At 43.3% G+C, this 21,447-nt stretch overlaps 1 protein-coding gene across 1 annotated transcript in view; it reads right to left on the bottom strand.

The window, feature by feature from the left end:
* The window catches only part of PCBP3 (poly(rC) binding protein 3), a 227,031-nt gene extending 206,475 nt beyond the window's left edge, over positions 1-20,556 (bottom strand). Inside the window, exon 1 of the mRNA XM_081301485.1 lies at positions 20,341-20,556. The gene's annotated coding sequence lies outside the window, so the exon portion shown is untranslated. The remainder of the gene's footprint in view (positions 1-20,340) is intronic.
* Positions 20,557-21,447: the final 891 nt, after the last annotated feature.

The raw sequence follows: 21,447 nt of genomic DNA, 5'->3' as shown, positions 1-21,447 counted from the left end.
CTTCCAACATCAAACCATAAGTCCCACCCTCTCCAAGGCAGCCTCCATTTCTGCAAAGTGCCTGCCTCTTGGGAACACCACATCTGTCTGTTGCTCTTTTGGGGCTTGCGTACTTGACACTGTCTGGCACTGAGGATATATGTGTTCCTGCATTATCCCTTCACTGGATGGCATGCTCTTTGAGAGTGGGGGCCACTGCCCACCTCACAAGCCACCAGGACAGGCTTTTCAATAATACGTTGCGTTGACTTCCTAGCATCACATCTCAGAGCTCAGCCTAGGAAGGTTTTCTGGGACAGAAGGGGTCTGGGATCATCTGGTGAAAGCAAGGACCAGCATGTGACCCAGAGGAAAAGAAAGAGCAATCTTCGTAAGGACTCTGGTCTGATGCAGTGATAGCACTAATTCCAGAGGAGCTCTGGGCCAGGAATACGGGAGCCAAGGGCTGATTAGCTCATTGCTGAAGTGCTGGCAAGCATACTGGCTTTTTGGCCCAGCCCCAAAAGAATGTGATGTGAACATTATATGCCATTAAGCTGACTCAGAGAACAAATGACTAAGTTTCCGATAATCAAGGAGAAGATGCTGGCATGGCCAGTCTTCATTTCAATGCAACCGGAGTTTAATGCATCCTGACGGATGATCTGGTCCACCCCAAAGGAAGCGTCTCTGGTGTGGGGTGTGCATTCCCAGCCAGTCTTCTCACAGTAGGGGTGGAGCATCTTACCACCTTTCTAATGCAAACCAGCCATCCGGGATCCTCAAAATCAGGCTATAAAGCAGGTAATTCTGTTTATAGGAGCTGTACTATTTAAAGACCAGCAAGCTCATTAACATCACCTGCCACAGCCCCGCACTTTATGTAGAAGGAAAGTCTTCATATACCAAAGAAATGAAAGATGTCAGAGAGGAATTAAATAAAACAAGCACAGACACCCAAGTGAACTTCTGAGGGCATCAGAAGGGAGTCCCCTCCGGGAGCAGCCCAGAGCTCCCACACTACCCACTTTCTGCACTTTTGTTACTTTTTCTCTCTGAAGATCCTGCACAGAGGCTTAGGCTCCTATGGCAGACTTTTAAACAAGAAGTGATAGAGTTCAGAAGATAGTCATAGTTCAATATGCCTCCCTCTGCTGAGCCCAGGAGAGACCTCATCGACACACAGCTCTGGCACTGAGAACATGTGTGTTCTTGCATTATCCCTCACTGGATGACATGTTCTTCCTACTGGTGACTGACACAACCTACACAGCAAGCAAGAGTCCAAAGTTGTACGCAGATTGCCATAGCTGGGGCTCTTGTCCTCAACCAAGCTTTCTGACCTCCTTCCTACCACCAAGAAGCTGAGGGACAGGGCCCACTTATGCCAGCAACTGTTCACTCCAGCTGGTGGGAGTCATATCCATGGCAAGGGAAGCTCTGTAGGCACGCTGCTCTGAGGTGGGAGATCAAAACCAAATGACTTCTCAGGGTCCTTAGATTGCTAATGTCCTGTGGTCCGTGACACCCTAAGTTACAAAATCCTGTCTTTTAGAAAGACTCACTCACTTTAACAAATTCTAGAGAATAAATCAGAAAGTTAATCTTATGGCATAAGGAAATTTTTTAGTGATGATCTGGAAGCCAAGAAAAGTATAATTGCTCAGAATTCCCTACTCCCCAGATTCCCACCAGCACTCAACTGTTTTTCTACTAAGAACACTGCAGCAACTCTCAGCAGGAGCAAATGAGCACACAGCTCACCTGGCACCCAGACTCAGGCCTGAGTCCTGGCATGCCTCACAGGGAGTGGCTTACATAGCAGTGACAACCTCTCCAAGAGCTCTGCTTCCAGACACCAGGTGACGACTTATAAGCTCCCATCCAAGGGTTCCAACCTGCCAGACTGCACCAGACCTAGAGAAAAGCCCAATCTTATACAGACGCAACAGGGGACATGGGAGAGGATCTGAATAGCATACCAGATTATGGTGGGCTCCCTTGATTGAAGCACAGAAACCTGGCAAATAGTCATCTCTTACAGATCATCTGCAGGGCTGGGAATATATAGCTCATTGGTGGAATGTTTGCCTAGCATACATGAGGCCTTGAGTTCAATCCCCAGTACCACCAATAAACACCTGGAATCTGAAACCTATCAATAAACTATGACGACTCTACTGGAGACCATTATCTAATAATCTTTCATTTTGAACCAATATTTTACCCATGCATAGCTTTTGCAACAAAAAAAACATCAGTCAGTTTGGAAAACAGGTCCACCAAGTGACTCAGATCTTCTGATGTTAACACATGTCAACATAAATGTCTAAAACTCATACTTATTAAAGAACCACTAACCTCATCCTAGATGTCTATAAGTACTGGGAAGCCATCAAGCTCACCACAGCAGAGACAAGTTTTCCAAAATTCCAACTTTGGCCTGAAAACTCAAATTTTATCATTTGCAACAAACACAGGCAGTTATTTCCTTTGAAGTAAGAGGTTCACATAGTTAAATTTCCAGACACTGCCAAAAACACATGGCAGAGCAGCCAGTTTGTCAGTTATTCCTCAAAGTAAAAATGGCATTCCATGGGAAAGAGGAACTAGTTTAGTTTCCAACCCAACGAAGACACAAGCACTCTCCCTTGAAACAACTGCTGTGTTCCACTGGCAGAAGTACATTATGCAAATTCCAACTCTGTAATATTCTAACAATATTAAAAAGAGGTGCTTTTTGAGTCCACTTTTCATTACTACAACAAAATGCCTAGAGCTGGGTAACTCTGCAAAGAAAACAGATTTGTTTGGCTCACAGTTTTGGAGGCTAAAAGTCCAAGACTGGACAACCCATTGGTCCCCCAATGGTAATAGCCTAACAGCAATGGCATCAGGATGGTGGGAGCCACATGGAAGGGTGCAATTGTATAAGCAGGCAGGAAGCAGGAAAGCAGACCAAAGATCAGGCTCAGGCTTTTACAACACCTCCCCCTCACAAGAACAAACACAGAGCTCCACAGGAACTACTACCTATGAATACTACCACATGACATGAGGACCGCCCACTAGGCTCTGCCTCTTAGATATCCCACCACCTCTACATGGCCAAACTGAGGACCAAGCCTCCAACACATGAAGCCCTAGGGGACAAAACAGTGCCAAACCATCCAAATAGTTCAAGGGTCAAATTTCAATAAAATCAATTCTTCTGCTTCATTGGAACAGTCTTAAATGGTGCTGGCTTTTTGAATGTGCATGGGTAGCAATGAAGAACATCATGACTGTCAATAGAGCATGGGGTACTGCCATCTTGGTTTCTGCTGAAGTTCCTGTCACCACTTTTCAATAAGGAAAAAGTAATATAATGCCACAATGCCATTATAAACACAGTCTGACCTTACAAGCACCCTAGAAGGTTTTCAGGAAGTGTTTGTTTGAGTACCAGGATTGAACTCACTGAACCACTTAAGGCCTTAAGTTGCTGAGGCTGGCTTTGAACTTGTGATCCTCCTGCCTCAGCCTCCCAAGTTGCTGGGATTTCAGGTGCAAGCTACCATACATGGTTCCAGGGAGTTCTGAGAATCCATATATTAAGGAGTCCTACTGACTGATGTGTATGACAGGGGTAAGAAGAGGGAGAGTCCAAGTTCTGCCTTCACCTATACTTAAACTGTGCCCATCCCTGAGCCATCCTTAATGAGCATTCACAAACCAGAGCCACCATGACCACTCATCCTATTTGCTGCCCTCTCTGGGTTGCATTTGATCCTCTTTTCAGTAGTGACTTGCAAGCTCCCTTCCAGTCTGATATTCCAATCTGATCCTTACCTAACAGGCACTGCAAGTAAGAGGACTAGGTCCTCTCCTGTGGGCTTCCTTGACAGCACATATGTGTCTGTAGGGGCATGCATACCTGAAGACCTGTCCCTGCAATAAGAATGCAGAGCAGACAAGCTCTGTTCTCCAGATGAAAGTTTTGTGGGCCTTGCCAAAGACAGCAGAACAACAGGGACATCCCATAGGCTCCAGGGCATCCCTATAAGCCCAGGAGAAGTTGTGCCTAGACAATGCAATGACACCCAGGGCAAGAGAAACAGGGATGATGAGTGCCATGAAGCATGTCCAAAACAAGAAGCCCTGTGAACATTCAAATGTGCCAGGGGAAGCGGGGATGCTATGTGGGGGCTGCACCCATCTACAGGAGGTAGGGAAAGAGCCAACCATGGGTCACAGCCCACTGTAGGAATCGAGGGTTGATACCATTTGAACCAGCTATCCCACTCCTTGGCTTATACCCAAGGGACTTAAAATCAGCATGCTATAGTAAAACAGCCACATCAGTGTCTATAGCAGCTCAATTCACAATAGATAAACTATGGCACCAACCTAGGTAAACTTCAACAGATAAATGGATAAAGAAAATGTGGCTACCTCAAGGTGACCCATTTATCAGTAAGCAAAGTAACTCACTTGATTACTGTCTGTTTAATTTTGAGATAATTCATCATGTCAAAATTTTGAGATAATTCATCAAGTCAAAACAATTCAGTGCCGGTTTAAACAGGTATGGAAGACATCAGTAAGTAAGAAATAAGGTTGCCACAGTCAGATGTAGCTTGTACCCTCCAAAGATTCATGTGCTGGTAGCTAATTCCTCAGGAAGGCAATACTACAAGGTGGCGGGACCTTGAAAAGGTGGGGCCCAGTAGGAGGCCCTTAGATCTTTGGGAGTGTGAAGTAGTCACATGTGGCCCCTGAGTTCTCTCAAAAGGGCTCTTATAGGGGCTGGGGTTGTGGCTCCATGGCAGCGCACTTGCCTCACTTGTGTGAGGCACTGGGTTCAATTCTCAGCAGTTCATAGGAAAATAAGTGAATAAAATAAAAGGTCCATCAACAAATAAAAAATATATATATTTAAAAGAAAAAAAGGGGGGGCTGTTATAAAAGGAGCAGGCCTGCCTCTCCTGTCTTCTCTGGCCTCTTGGTTGAGACATGACCTGCTTGCTCACACACACACTCCTGTCATTCCTATCTGCACCATTAGGAGATGCAGCCAGGGATGGCCCCTGCCACAGAACCTGCACTAGTCCATTTGGGCTTGAACTTCCAGAACTGTGAGCTGAATGACTCTCCTTTTCTCCACAAGCAGGCTGTGTCAGGTATCTATAGTAACAAAATGCTGATTAATGCAATAGTTCTATTATAAAATCTCACATGTTCAAAATTCCACAAAATTTCAAACTGTCAGGGACACCAAGTACTATGGACAACTGCTAGCTGTCACGCCACAGATACTGTAGGCTATGCTCTCTAGAAGTTTCGTCACTAGGGACAGTTTCTGACTTGTTAAAGATAACTAGGAATAAATTTCTGGAACATTACTTGCTATGTTTTGAATACAGGTATATCCCCCAAAAGTCCATGTGTTGAAGGAGCAATCTCCACCGTGACACTATTGGGAGGTAAAGGAACTTTAGGAGGTGAGGTCTAGCAGAAGGTCCCTAGGTCACTGGTGGTGTACCCTCACAGGGAACTGTGGATCCCAGGTCCCTCAGTCCCTCTCTGCTTCCTAGCTCAAATTGTTAGCAGTTTGCTCCACCGCTTACTCCTAACACAAGGTACCCTGGTCACAAGCATAAAGTCATGGGGCAACCCAATATTGGACTGGAACCTTCAGAACCATCAGTCAGAAAAATCCTTTCCTTTATAAGTTAATTGCCACATGCATTTCATCTATGGTAATGCGCAGCTGACTCACAGCACCCAGCTCAGTAACACTCAGGGTGCGCACTCTCAGGACTGCTTCCCTCCTCCACGCTGTTCCTGAACTGGCTCGACATGGGAGAGCATGAGCACTTGGCCTCAAAGGATAAACTTAGTGGGCTGAATAAATTATTTATCCCCTAAAAGTACTTCAGAATGAAATAATAATGTCTTCTCTACCCAAAAAGCCTCACCATTGACCATGTTTGCATGTCAGTCATCTCCTTTCACTTCCAGAACAGCCCCAAGAGAGGCACTTGTGTCTGCCTTTCCTCAGCAGAAACAGACCCAGAGCAAGAAGAGCCTCTGCAAACCTCCCACATCACCACGGTCTGGAGTCAAACCACTGTCTTCACCAATTTACATTCTACCCTATTCCAAAAGAAGTGAAGTATCTTGTTTTCCTTGCCTATAAAAGATTAGAAATGGCTTGATTTCCTGATGTGAATGCAGGTGAAACGAGAAAGGACAGACAACCAGGCCTGCCCAGAACTGCACAAGTACACTGCTTCACTCCCAAGCAGTGAAGAGTCAGAAAGAAATAGAAAATGGGTCAAATAATTCCCAAAGAAAGAATTTAGATCATAAATTTTCCTCTTTTAAATTCTCTAACATTAATTCAGAGATGAATTAATACAGAAATGGACTCTTTGAAGAGGAGTGTTGCCAAAATAAAAACCATTGTCAGGCGGGTGGTGATGAGACCTACTTCATGCTGCAAAGCATTTGGCAAAACTATTACCCCAGCCCCTCAAAGCAGACCATGCACGTGCCCAACCTCCAGTCACAGAGAGAAGAAATGGGAATGCCAGCCCTCTGGGAGACTGGTACCCACTCTGCTCAGCTGAGCATCGCAGAGACACACTTAGGCCAAAACTGACCAATGTGAGAGAGACAGAAAAGCGTATAGAGACAGTCCAGAAATATGAGCCTCATCAAGTGGAAAAGCCACCCCTTGTGCCCTGGGAGAAAGATTTAAGCCCACAAATGTCTGAGTAGCAAAGACCCATGGAGACTCCTCAGCTCAAGAGAGGGCTCAGCTGTCCACACTAGTGAGTTTTCAGGGCTCCCTCCCACCCTACCACACTACTGTGAGTCAGACACTGAGAAGCCAAAAGGGCTGAACCTTAAAGTTGAGAAGCGAGCCAGCCCTCCGAGAGGCAGCAGTTCTGTTCCTTTAGATGGCCTCAGGCTTAGTAGCTTAATGTGGCTCCTTTAACACTAAAGAACATTGGAAAACCATTCTAAAAATAATCATTCTAAGTCTCAAATTATTCCTGAAAATAATTCTGTAAATACAATGTCTAGCACACATGAAGAAATTAGACACCATGAGGAAAAACATAGTGGAAATCACAGAAAACAAAACAGCCACAATGACACAGAAAGTTGGAATCACTCCATAGACTATCAAAAGAACCACACTTTCAACAACAAAAATTCAGAGAACCCAATTAAAAATGGGCAAAAGATGAATAAACATTTCTCTCAGAAGACATGCTAATAGCTAATTAGCAGATGAAAAGATGTTCAATATTACTAATCTCTACAAAAATGCAAACCAAAATCTCAATGAGATACACTTCGTGCCCATAGTTGTGGTTATTATAAAAAAGAAAAACAAACAAACAAAAAAAAAAGTCCCAGAAAGTAGCAAGAGAAGGATGTGGAGAAACTGGAACTTTTGTATATTGCTGATGAGAATAAAAAATGGTGCAACTGCTAAGGAAAAGATATGGTGGATCCTCAAAAAATAAAACAGAATTAGCATATGATCTAGCAGTCACATTTTTTGGGTATGCATACAAGTGAAGTAAAAGCAGAAACTCACATAGTTGTATACTCATGTTCACAGCAGCATTAAATATGTTTAAAGAACTAAAGGAAACCATATCTAAAAGATAGAAATCATCAAGAATCCATTAAAAAATATATTATAGCTAATAAGTCCCTTGCACATGGACTGGGAAACTTAACATTGTTAAGATGACAATATGCACTAGTATGGCAATATGTAAATCAGTGGAAGTGTAACTGATGTGACTCTGCAATCTGTATACGGGGTAAAAATGGGAGTTCATAACCCACTTGAATCAAAGTGTGAAATATGATATATCAAGAACTATGTAATGTTTTGAACAACCAATAAAAAAATTTTAAAAAAAAGATTCCAACAATACAATATATCACATATTAAATGTTTTAATAATGTTATTACTGAGAAAATTTTTATAACTATGTGAATTTTGAAAACTAAAATTTTTTAACACTTTCACTAAGAAAAATAAAGCTTGCATTGTCAAATCAAAAAAAAAAAATGACAATATGCTATGTTCTAGTCCATTCTGAGTTGCTGTAACAAAACACCTCAAGCTGGGTAACTTCTAAAATAATGAGGTTTGTTTGGCTCATGATTCTGATGGCCAGAAGGTCCAAACAATATACAGCCAATGTCCTGGGGTCTCCCTAGCTGTGCCACAATGTGGTAGAGAAGCAGAAAAAGAACTTGTCACATGCAGAAGGGACACATGAGTAAACATGGAAGCAGGAGAGATTCAGAGTGATGCCAGGTTATCTTATAACAATCTGCTCTTGCAGAGATATCTTCAAGACTAAGAAAGCACACCAGGAAAAAGAGTGTAAATCCCTCTTAAAGATCTAATCATCACCTAGTAGGCCCTACCTCTTAAAGGTTGAACCACCTCTCAACACCATTACACTGGGGGCCAAATTTCCTTTGGGAGACAAAACACATCCAAGCCGGGGAATGGTGGTGCACACCTGTAATCCCAGAGACTCAGGAGGATGAGGCAAGAGGGTCAAAAGTACAAAGCCAACCTCAGCAATTTAGTGAGGCCCTAAGCAACTCAGCAAGACCCTGTCTCAAAATTTAAAAAATTTAAAAAAAGAACTGGAGATTTGGCTAAGTGGTTAAGTACTCCTGTATTCAATCCCTGGTACCAAAAAAAAAAAAAAAGAAAAACACACACACACATCCAAACCATAGCACTCTCCAAACTGATCTTCTGATTCAAATGCAATCCCTATCAAAATTATAGCTGCCCTTTTTTTGGCAGAAATTGACAAATTAATACTAAAAATAATATGGTAATGCAAGGGACAGGAACTGCCCAAAAAATCTTAAGAACAAAGTTGAAGGACTCATGCTTCCCAAGCTACAGTAATCAAGACTGTGTGAAGCTATCATAAAAATAGACCTGTAGGTCAATGTAATAGAATTGAAGGTCTGGAAATCAACTCATATTTTCTGATCAATTATTTTTTTATATTTTTAGCTGTAGAAGGACACAATATCAATATTTTTTTTTTTTTATGTCGTGCTGAGAATCAAACCCAGTGACTCACACATGCTAGGCCATGGATTAAAGAAGTGCTGTACCCCTGAGCCACAATCCCAGTCCATGATCAATTAATGTTTGACACAGGTGCTAAGACCATTCAATGGGGAAATAGTCTTGTCAACAAATAATACCTGGGCAACTGGATAGCCAACACGCAAAACAATGAAGTAAATAAACATCCTCCTCCCTCATTGTGGGAGACCAACCTCCCAAGTGACAGAGTCAACTCCCCTGCTAGGCAATATGGCACCCATGCTGCTAGACTGCCCTGTTCTTCTAGGATTCGAGGGACTTGTGTCTTCCTGCCCAGGCTTGTCTTTCTTACAGCCCCATGGGTAGAGCTATGCTCACCTGTTCTTTTGTAATATAACCCCTTGCCCTATTTAGGATAGAATCTTCCATGGAAATGCCTTGTGTGTGTCCCCTTCTCTTACTGTGCCCTCAGTTGTGGCCTACCCAGAAGTCAGTCAACCTGCTGACAGTGGACATCATGAAGTTAGGCTCAGGCCCCTGAAACCTGACCCCTTGCCTCATTTGAATAGCTTCTCCTCAATAAAAGGGGTCAGCGTGTGCTCTCTCTCTTCCTGCAGACCATTACGTCAGAGAAGCCATCACAGCGACCCCAATAAAAAAGGTATTTGTGTCTCTTGTGTGGTTATTTTGCACAGCCCAGTTAGCCCAGTTCACCTGGAGTGACCCCTGAGCCTTTTAGTAGCGAGAACAGAAATTCGGCACCTCACACCATATATAAGAACTAACCAGCCACTGGAGAGGCTGAGGAAGGAAGAGGAGGGGTTAGCCACAGCCTGAGCAACATCGTAAGACCCTCTCTCAAAAAAAAAAAAAAAAAAAAAAAAAAAAAAAAACTCAAAACACATTAAAAATCTAAATTTAAGAGCTAAAAATATAAAACTCTCAGATTAAAATGGAGGTGTAAATCATCATGACCTGGGATTAAGCAATGTGGTCTTCTTGATTGCTTTTTCGTTTTCTTGTAGTGCTGGGATGGAATCCATGGCCTCACACATGCTAGGAAAGCACTCTACCACTCTACTAGCTATAGCCCCATCCCAACAAAATTGTTTTAAATGTAACACTTAAATCACAAGCAACAAAATAAAAAATAAACTGGATTTCATCAAAATGAAAACCTTTTCTGTATCAAAGGACACTATCAAGAAAGTAAAAAGACTGCTTAGGGTAGGAGGGGAAATATTTGTAAACAATGTATCTGATAAAGAACCAGTAGATGGAAAATATAACGAACTCCTACAACTCAAGAAAAAGAAGACAATCAAATTTTAAAATAGACAAAGAATCTAAATAGCCATTTCTCTAAAGAAGGTATACAAATGGCCAACAGGCACACGAATGCTCAACATTCATCATTAGGAAAATGCTGGCCAGCACCACAGTGAGATACCGCTTCCCACCCCTGGGATGACTATCATCAAAGACACTGGAAAATAAGAAGTGTTGGAGAGGATGTGGAGAAACTGGCTTCCCACACTTTGCTGGTAGGAATGGGATGGCATCTTTATAAAACTCTTTGGCAATTAATCAGAAAGTTAAACAAAAGTTACCATATGACCATCAATTCTACTACTAGGTATAAACCAAGAACTAAAACATAGATTCCTACAAAAACTAGTACATGATTGTTTATAGCACATAGGCACATGTTTCATGATGGCCAGAAAAGGGAACAACCCAAATGACACCTGCTGAACAAACAAATGTCACATGTCCATATAATGGTATGTCATTCAGCCACAAAAAGGAATGAAATACTTACTGACACATACTAGAACATGGACAAAGCTTGACCATATTCTGCCAAGTACAAGAAGCCAGAGACAAAAGGTCACATGTAATATGACTCCATATGAAATGTCCATAATGGGCAAATCCTTAGAGATAGAAAGTAGACCAAGGACTGCAGAGGACTGGGGAAAGGAGGTACGGGGTTACCATAAATGCATGCCATTTCTCTTTAAGATGATGAGAATGTTCTGAAATTAGGTATCGGTGATGGTTGTACAACCATATGCATATACTAAAGCCACTGAGTTGTATACTTTAAAAGGGTGAATTTTATGGTGTGCTAATTACATTTAAGTTTTTTAAGTTGAAATAGAAATATTTTTAGGAAAAAAAATACTGTTGACCAGCTGTACCGAAATCTCTAAAGAAGGCTCTTTGGGCAGAAGAGAAACGATCCCAGGATGAAAGTCAAAAATGTCTGAGAGCAATGAAAGGATAGAAATGTGAACAAATCTAAATGAACATTTGCTGTTAACATTATTGTTCATATAGGCAGTTAAAACCAATACTATAAACATAATAAGACTGTTAATATCGTTTTGCCGAACTTAAAAGAACATAGGAAATTACATGCACAGCAACAAGCACATCTGTGTCTGGAGGGTGAGAGAAGCCCAAGTGCTCCAGAGGAAGGGAGGGTGCCACTGTGTGCCTGAAGAAGCTACCAGCATATCATCTAACTCACGGTGACCACTATGAACAAGAAAAATAGAGTCTGACCTCCAATCCCTGGAGAGGGCGGAAAATGGGATGATTGTTTTTAACACAACATCAATTTAAAATAATGCAAGAAAGGAGAACAATAAACAGAAAATGTAAGAAAAATACAAAATAGGATTGTGGATTTCAACTGAAATGTATCAGTAATTACATTCAATGTAAATGAATTGAATGTTCTAACAAAAAGATAAAATTGTCAAGATTAGAAGAAAACATCTAATATACTCCTTTCTCGAAAAAGAGATATCCAAAGTATAACACTATAGTAACGTTAAAAGTAAAGTGATGAAAAAGAAAGATATTTTGAAAATATGAGCTTGAAAAGTCTGGTCTGGCTTTATGAACATCAGACATACCCACCATAAAGACAAACATGCGTTACTAAGGATAAAAGAGAACATTCATGCTGATTACTCAATTCATCAGGAAGACACAACAATTTTAAATTGTATGCCCCTAATAACACGGCCTCAAAATATACAAATAAATATTGACAGAACTACAAGGAGAAATAAGACAAATCCAAAATCATAATGAAATCGTATAATTATCTTACTAACATACAAGAACTAAACTTCAACCAATAGGAAAACAGATCTGAGTAATACACTTATCAACTTAGCTAAATAGAATATATAATACTTTCAACCCAATTCTTTTCAAGCAGCTCACAGAAATATCTACAAAAAGCTTATCAGCAAATTTCAAAGAATTAAAATCATGGAAAGATCTTTGGACAATGTAATTTTGCTGGAAAACACAATGTTAAGAAACTATTCAAATGTTTGGAAATTTTAAACTATTCTAAATTACCTACAAATCAAAGGAAAAATCATAATGGAAATTAAAATATATATTAAACAATAATGAAATGTCTCAAATCAATCCCTGTATAATGTGGTTCAAGTGTTATCTATAAGGAAATACATCACCTTTAAGTACACATACTAGAAAAACAAAAAAGCTGCAAATTAATAAACTGAATATTCATCTCAGATTATAAAGAGGACATCCACAAGAAAGGAAAATCATCACCAGTTTCTCTGATAGGCTTACATGCAAACATTCCAACGCATCAGTCATCAAGACTAGCCAGACATGACCAAGCTATGTTTATACACTGGTCATCAGCGGGTGACAGGATTGCCCAGATTTTCTTTTTGACTGTCCAGATTTTTATTTTGCTTAGGATGCTAGTCTTTATTTTAGAAATATTCCAAATAAACAACCATTACTTTAGGATTACAGAAATATTTTTGAGTTAATAATTAATATTTGTCTGACCTCTCATCTTTATGATGTCAGCTAGCTAATAAATGGCAAGAAGAAAAGAACAAGGCTGGCTCAGAACAGCCATTTTGTCTGAGTAACGCAAGGCCAGGAGGCCTCTGTGTCTCAGTATCTCTATTTCGTTGACTAAGAACAAAGAAAGGGTGGAGAGGAATGGAAAAAGATTTACAAAGATAGGGATGTGATAACAGCAATTCATAAGCCTTTTCCCAAACATTAAGAGAGCAGTCTCACACACAAACATGTCTATAAATAGAATCCATATTGCACTTTAATGAATAATTTAAAAGCACTTTGAAAACAGAGTTAAGAAAATAGGAACCTAAATGCTCAAAAATCAATAGTTTTGTCCCATCCCAACCTGGCAAGTTATGGAAATAGACATCCAACTTTTACATTATTTTTTAGAAATGTTGGAAGCTGGATAGGCTAAGTACCAAGAGGCTTAAAAACATTTGCAAGCATTGGCCTAATAGTTATGTCTTTAGAAATTTATCCTCCAGAAGATCAGCAGGAAACATGCTGATTTTTATATAGAATATTTACCAAAGCATTATTTATGATGGTGCATATCTTAGAGCAATAAAAATGTTCAGCTATATTGAAGTGGCTCAATAAACTTGGACACCCATGGAATAGTATGCAGCCATTCAGGATAGCATGTCAGAAGAATGAAAGATGGCAGAAGGAAGCACCACAAGCTAGTAAAAGTCTGGTCTGGATATTTTTATGCTTTATTTTTTATTTATTTACTTGTTTGTTTTTGATGCTAAGACTGAATACAGCCTTGTGCGTACTAAGCATATGCTCTACCACGAAGCTATTTCCTGAGCTCAAACGAAAATATTCATTTATAAAATATATCATGGAATGCATCCCAACTTTAGGATATATCATGCACATATTTAGGAAAAACACTGGATATCTTTGTATGGTAAGATTTTGAATGATGTTCATCTTCTTTTTTACTTTTCTGTTTGCTCCAATTTTTCTACTGAAAACATTTGTATTACTTCTAAAAATGTTTTAAAGGATAAAATACATGACAAACTGATCACCTCATAGATCTGAACACTGTTCACCAACCCAAATCCACTTCTAGTGAGAGCACTGGGAGGTCACAGAGACCCACACATTAGCTGTGCACTGCTGCATAGCAAGTTATCACCAGTGCAGCTCCTTAAACAGGACACAGTTGTTATCTCACAGTCTCTGAGTCAGGAAGATAAGCAGCTTGCAGGTCCCCTGCCTGGGGTCCCACAGGCTGCACTCAGGGTACTAGCCAAGCTGTGTGCTCACATGAAGGCTTGACTGGTAGAGTTTGCCATGGTGACTGACAGAATTTGTGTCCTTGCACTATAGGCTGATTGTCCCCTGCTTCCTACTGTCAGTCCTTGGAGTCCACCCTCAACTCCCAGAAGATACCCAGTTTCTAGCCATATGTGCTTCCACAACATGGCCCCTTACTTCCTCAAACCACAAAGAGAGTCTGTAAATCAAATATCCTAGCATGACAGGACTTTATATATAAGAGGCCTAAACTCAGGGGTTCACCTAATCTTGGACTTAAATCTCCACAACAATGAGCCAAAATAAACCTCTCTTTACTCTTTAGTGACTTACGTGAGGTATCTCATCATAGTAATACAAAGCGGACTAACCAGACCATTTGCTCACAACAAACACAAGCTACCTAGGCTACCTAGCTTCACATTCTAATGGCCCCTTGATGATCAACACACTTGAAAAATCTATGGACAAGACCTGGAAGGCAGTACAGTACAGGCTTGGGCCCACTCTATAGCATGGACATCAATTAGCCTGCCCAATATGGGGAATATTATCAAGAGTGACCTGTGTTCAGTTTTCCTATATTTTGGTACATGGAAGACTCCACCCCATTTAAAACCAAGCGTGCCAGAATGAGTCCTTCTGGCCAGTGAAATGTGAGCAGATAGATCAGTAGCCCTTCCAAAACAATTACATACTCATGTAAAAGTCTCCATTTTCTAAAGAGTCCAGACTAAGACCATTAAGAAGCAATTTTCCAAATTTTCAGAGGACTAAATATCCTCCCTTTAAAATCTATCAGAAAGGATAAAGCACCCTCTTGACACCAAAGCTGAATGAGTCACTGTGGGAATAGGCCAGCATTGGCCAGCACCCTCAAGAGCCTGTGCACCAACTCCAAGTAAAATACTAGCATATGAAATCCAACAGAACCATTTAGTGTAGCATATCTTGACAAAGTACAGTTTACCTCAGGAAATCAATGGTAGCTTAAAATTAAAAGATTAAAATACTTCATCTCAGCCACAGTTTAAAGAAGAAAAACATTAAATTATATAAATAAATATAGAAAAACATTGGATAAAAATGTATGGTTTTTTTTAAAAACCTTCTACTGTGGCTCAGTGGTAGAGTGTGCTTGCCTAACATGCATGAGGCACTGGGTTTGATCCTCAGCACCACATAAAAGTAAAATAAAGGTATTATGTCCATCTAGAATTTTAAAAAAGCTTCTATCAAACTACTAGTAGATGAAACCATCCATAACCTAACAAAAGGAATCTACCAGAACACAGAAGCAAAGTTCACAATTAAGGATTTAATAGGATTGCCTTTCAAGTGAAAAACAATACAATGATATTCTTACCCAATTTCTATGCTACTTTGTTTAGTAGTGCAAGTAAAGTAAATAAGATAAAACATAAATAACAGCTTAAGGACTAGGAAGAAAGAAATTATCATTGTGTACATAGAGAATCAGGAAACTGATTCGTAACATTTGTGAGATTTGGTACATTTCAAAGGCAGTATTGAAGATCACTGGGAAAGGATGGTATTCAATAAAAGTAATTGGAGAAAATTTGGAAAAATTCTACAACTGGATCTCTAGCTCATACCCCATACAAAAATAAGTTCCAGGCATAATATAAAAGAAAATATTTAAACTTTTTTTAAGGAAAAGGATATCTTGCAACTTTGAAGTAATACAAAATTTCTCAAATAAGACTCAATAACCACAAATCATAAGGAAAAGATTGACAAATTTAACTACATTAAAATTAACATCTATTCATCAAAAGAGAATTTTTTAAAGGATAAAGAACAGGACACAAATAGAATTCAGAATATATAAAGAACTTCTAAAAAGCTACAAAAAAAGAAAAATGAGACAATAGATGAACAAACAAGATGAGATTACAAAGTAAATGAGAGGAAACCCAAATGACCAAAAAAAAAAAAAGGGGGGGGGGATGAAAAACCCTGAAACTCACCAGTAATCAAGGAAATGCAAATTAAAACAGTGAGATATTTCATACCTACCCAATTGACAACAATTAAAACACTTAAAGATACAAAGGATTAGTGTGAATGAGAGGCAACAACAGCAATGGGGTTGTGACCCCATGGTCCCAGCTGTATGTATCTGGTCTTTCCCCCAGTAGCCAGCAGAGAGGAAATGTGAGCCAAAGGGACATGAAAGTCGGCAAGGGCAAGGCTGGGCAGACCACTGGCAGGAAACTGAGGGGGAGCTCAGGTCAGAAACGACAGCATCATATGTCAATCTTGCCCAGGAGGTAAAACTGGGGCTCAGAACCATATTTTGCCAACTGTGGCAAACACCCTCAAACAGCAGCTGAGTTATTTTGATCGTCTAAAGTCAATTTGATTGTGTTATTTCCTCCTCAAACTTTCCAGCCAGGACTGCACAGAGCAGAATTCCAGTGTGTACCAGTTTCCTACTGCTGCTGGAACTCATTTCCACAAACTTAGTGACTTAGCACAACACATATTCATCTTGCAGTTCTGGAGACTCTAGGAGAGAATCCATCTTCTTGCCTTTTCCAGATGCTATACACATTTCTTGTCTCATGATCCCCTTCCATTCTCAAAGCCAGCAAAGACAACTAAAATCCTCCCTTCGTATCACTCTGACAGTGACACTTCTGCCTCCTTCTTCCACATTTAATGATCCTTGTGATCAGTGAGCCCATCCAGACAATCGAGGATCCCAAGATCATCTCCCTATTTAAAATCATCTGGTGAGCAATCTGATTCCATCTACTATCTTACCTTCCCTTGCCAAGTAACTGACACATCACGTTTTCTGAGGATTAGGATGTGGACGGCCTTAGAACACCATCACTCTACCTACAGACAATTCTTGCTCCACTTTCCCCCCTCATCCCTACAGGGTTCCAACTCCTTCACACCTCCACTCACACCTCCAGCATCTGTACCACCACACATTCTGTTCCCCAAGTACAACAATCTTCTCATCTTTATCTAATCAATTTTTATATATCTGTGCACAATTATAACTCATCCTCTAGGGCTCATCCCAACGGTTGCCTCCTCTCTGAAGGAGATCCCCAGTCTAATCACTCAAAGCCCCAACACTCTCACTGGACTTTCTGTATATCCCAACTGCAGCACTTTGTGCCCCTGAAACCATCTGTTTTCAAGCCCCTCTCAGTCCAACTGGTGAGCCCTTCAATGACAAGAACCAGGCCTCATTCCCTGGGGTTCCCATGTCACAGCAACTAGCAAAGGAGATACTCAGAGTGTTCCTGAATCCTAAGTGACATTTTGCTGAGTTTCCTCAATAAAAAAGATGTTACAAATAAACTAGACTAAGTGTACAGCAAGTAGAGCCAAGGAATTAGTTCAGATAATCATACCAATAACACTTCAATCACCCACTTCTTGGCTTAATATGAATTAGTTCAGATAATCATACCAATAACACTTCAATCACCTACTGCTTGGCTTAATATGAAATCCACTATCATGTGGAAGAATCTCTGTACCACAAGCAATACCATTTCTATTGCTAACCTGTGGGGCCATTCTAAACTAACTGATAAAATTAACCCCATGAGTAATAAAGTATTTATCAGAAATTATTACATTCCTTAAAATTATACAAAAGAACTGACACTGCTCTAACAGCAGAAATGTCTGGCAACCACCAATAAGCCACCACATACTCAGCCCTCTCCTGAAAAGGCTGGAGATGTGAGGGTGGAACAAATGGTACTTTTTAGGGAGACAAATTGCCCCATGCACACAAATATACATGCATACTGCAATAAGGGTTCTTTTTGTTAGAAGGTGGTTATTAAGAAAACAGTCTCATTTAATTTCAATGGCTTGTTACTTGATGTTCATACTTAAGCGCAAAAAAACTCCCCCTGGAGAGAAGAAAGACTAAGCAAAAGAAAGAGAATGCTGAGTCAGCATAATTATCAGCTTTTTTTTTTTTTTTTTTTTTTTTTTTTTAATAGAGAAAGAGAGAATGATATGGTTTGAGTGTTTTAAAGGCATTCTCCCATTCAGGTTCAGCAGAACTTTCCTGTTTGACTTTTCTTTTAAAATGTGAAATCTGAAATTAATTTTAAAACATACTCTAATAATCAATTTCACACTGGAAAGGAAGGGGTGAGAGGAAGAAATAGAAGACACCGATTCAGCACCATGGACAGTGGGCTCATACAGGGCCTGTGAGAGTCTGACACTGGCACTGAAAGCTGAGAATGGCCTTCCAATCTTTCAGTTATAAAGACCCCATTTGCCATCAAAACTCTTTCAAATCTTTAATATTGAGCATAAATTGACTAAATTTATAAAGTTTTACATATTCCAAAACATGAGTACTGATATTACACTGTATAACAACAGAGTCTACACCAAGTGAAAAGGACACTACTCAAAGTGGATCACTCAGTAGTCCATGACTGCACTTGTGTCTGGAAACCACCCCCCACACTGCCTGCTGATGGATCTTATGTCTGGAGACACTGTCCCAAGCTTCTCCAGCCCCTCTCATGAACAATGATCCTCCAGAGTGCACAATTTTGCAAACACTTCTAGAATCTACATTTCTCTGAGATGTTCTTAGTTGATTAATTGTTCTTGCAGATGAGAAGGTTGGCAGTTAGTTCTCAACAAGGAAGCACCCCTGCACACCTCTTATGAGTAATTCCAAAGAAGAGGAAGGGGCAACGGTTTGCTTAGGGAGGCAAGTTCAGTTTCAGAGGCATAGTGAAGGCCTAAAACAGAGGATTGGCTTGGAATGGAGGGATTGTATGTTACCTATCTAGATTCAAAGGGCTGTTCTGCAAGGCTCTGCATCCACAGTTCCTTTTGGGGCACCACACACTATAAATCCTCATTAACCAACAGCGCTATTGGCTCACATACAGACTGAAGTAGGCCTTCAAGTCCATGATCATGAGGGAAGGTCCCAGCTTTGGTCAACTTTTCCGATCTCCTAAAGAAGAAACATACTGACAATGTAGGGAAAAAAAGTTGGAAAATACTAAGCAAAAAAAGAAAAAGAAAACACTTTCAGTAAACACTTGTAGGGACAATAAGAAAAAGGTCCTCTCTGCCAGAAAAGAAAGTACAGTGACGCAAAAAGAGGAACCTGCATCAGCTCCATCTACCTCTTGCTTAGGAGGGCCACCAGAAAGAGAGGAAAGAAAGAAGGGGGTCAGGAGAAGTAAAACGGCAGCTGTTGGTGGCTGGGAGACTGCACCCCACGCCCTGCATCCACCCACCCGTCGGGGGTTTTTCCTGAAATCTCTTCAAAAAAACATTTGTGCGGTTTTGAAACTAAGGCCTCCCAAGTCCAGGGCGACGACCCAGCCCTGGTCAATGATCCGCCGAGGAGCCTTACCGCTGACAACTTCCGAACTGGGGGAAAGGACAGGAGGCAGGGCAGCCAGGTCCTCCAGAGCGCGCTTCAGCTGGGTCCGCTCCTCCCCGACACTGGGCGCCAGCCAGAGCCAGTCACCGCAGGACCCCGGCCCGGCCCAGGCCCAGACCGAACGAGACCCCCGGACCCGACACGCGCTCGGGACCCCCGCTCTGCCGGGGGCCGCCCAGGACACGCCCGGCCCCGGATCCTGCCCGCACCCGCACGGGCTTGGGACCCGCCATTGGCAGGACTCCGGCCCCGCGCCCGGACCTCCGCGCAGGACCCGTCCGGCCCCGGGAGCCCAGTCCAGAACCCGGCCCGGGGCGGGCACCCTCGCCAGGACCCCGCCCCGTCGTGGACCTCCGTCCAGGACCCCGTCCGGGCCCGGGGTCCCCCCCCAGGTCCCGCGCCCGGACCCCGGCTCCCCCGGATTCCGCCCGCCACGCGGAGCCCCTGTTCGGTCCCGGGCTCTCGCCCACCACTGGGACCGCCCCTTGGCCCGGGCTCACGCCCCGGGACCCTGCTCAGCCTGGGACCCTCAACGGGCGCCAGGGGCCCTGCCCGCCCCGGCCCGGGGGAAGTTTGCGGGCCGCAGGCCTCAGGGTCCTCGGCCGCTGGCGGGGCTCGTCCTCCCGGGACGCGGAGTGCGCTGTGCCCCGGCCCCGGCCCCGGCCCCGGCCCCTCACTCACCTGTCCCGCGGCGGGCGGCGAAGCCACGGGCCAGCGGCGGAGATCGGGCGGGGCGGACGCGGCGGGCCGGGCAGGGCTGAAGCAGAGGACCTGGCTTGGCGCGGAGCCTGTGGAGACCGAGCGGCCACCTAGGCGCGGAGGGTGAGGGCTCCTCAGGGCTGAGGCGGCGGCAGCGGCTCCTCGCGCTCCAGCCCGAGCGTTGCGCGCGGCTCGGGCCCGCCCTCCCCTCGCCATCGACCAATCCCGAGTCGCGCGCTGCCCCTGGCCCCTCCCCCTTCCAGAGGCAGGGCTCGCGAAAGCGGGCAACGCGGGCCAATCGGACGGCGGGACGGCGAGCGGAGCGGCCAATCCGCGCCCGGGAACCTCTCCAACACGAAGCCAACTAGCGTCCGGGGCGGGGGCGGGGGCGGGGCCCGGGGATTAAGGGAAATCCAACCCAATGGCAGTCGGGGGCGGAGCCATTCTGGGGCGGGGCCCAACACAGAGGCGGAGCGAAGCCATAGAGGGAAGGAGGGAAGGGGTGGGACCATAACGGGGAGGGGCCTGGGCGGGGCGACAAGGGCGCGGCCGATGGCCGACCTCTGCAAGACGTGGGCGGCCTAGGTGGGGTGGGGCAGGAGAGGCAACCTGGGTTCCCCCCCACGCACGGGCCTGGGATTGGGGGCGGGGCCACACGTGGTCTAGAGGGCGACGAGTGGATACCAAGAGGGCGACGAGTGGATACCAAGAGGCCGCTCGGTGCGGGTTCCCAGGGTAGTCCCCGCGGCCTCACCTCCAAATCCCCGCGGGTTTCAGGCGCGCTGCTGGCTCAGGCTGCAGCCTCTGAGCTCCGTGGGCCAGGGTCCTGCGGCGGTCAGTTGGATGCGCGGCCTTGGGTACCCCGCCGATCGGGTCCGGGACCCTAGCCCCCTCCCCGGGTATCCTTTCCTGCGCACGCGACCTCTACACCCCTGTTCCGCCCAGACTAAGGGCTGAACTTTGGCATGCTGCTCGCAGATGCCTGGGCCAGCATACCTGTCCATAGGTGGCTGAAGCTGTCTGAAGAGTTGGCTGCCTTGGCCGTCTTCAGGGAACGGAATGTTTTAGTACTTTTTATTTCAGGAGTCT

This window comes from Spermophilus citellus (genome assembly GCF_964194105.1).
Source record: "Spermophilus citellus genome assembly, chromosome: 7".
NCBI lineage: Eukaryota > Metazoa > Chordata > Mammalia > Rodentia > Sciuridae > Spermophilus > Spermophilus citellus.
This window is presented reverse-complemented; position numbering and strand designations above follow the sequence as displayed.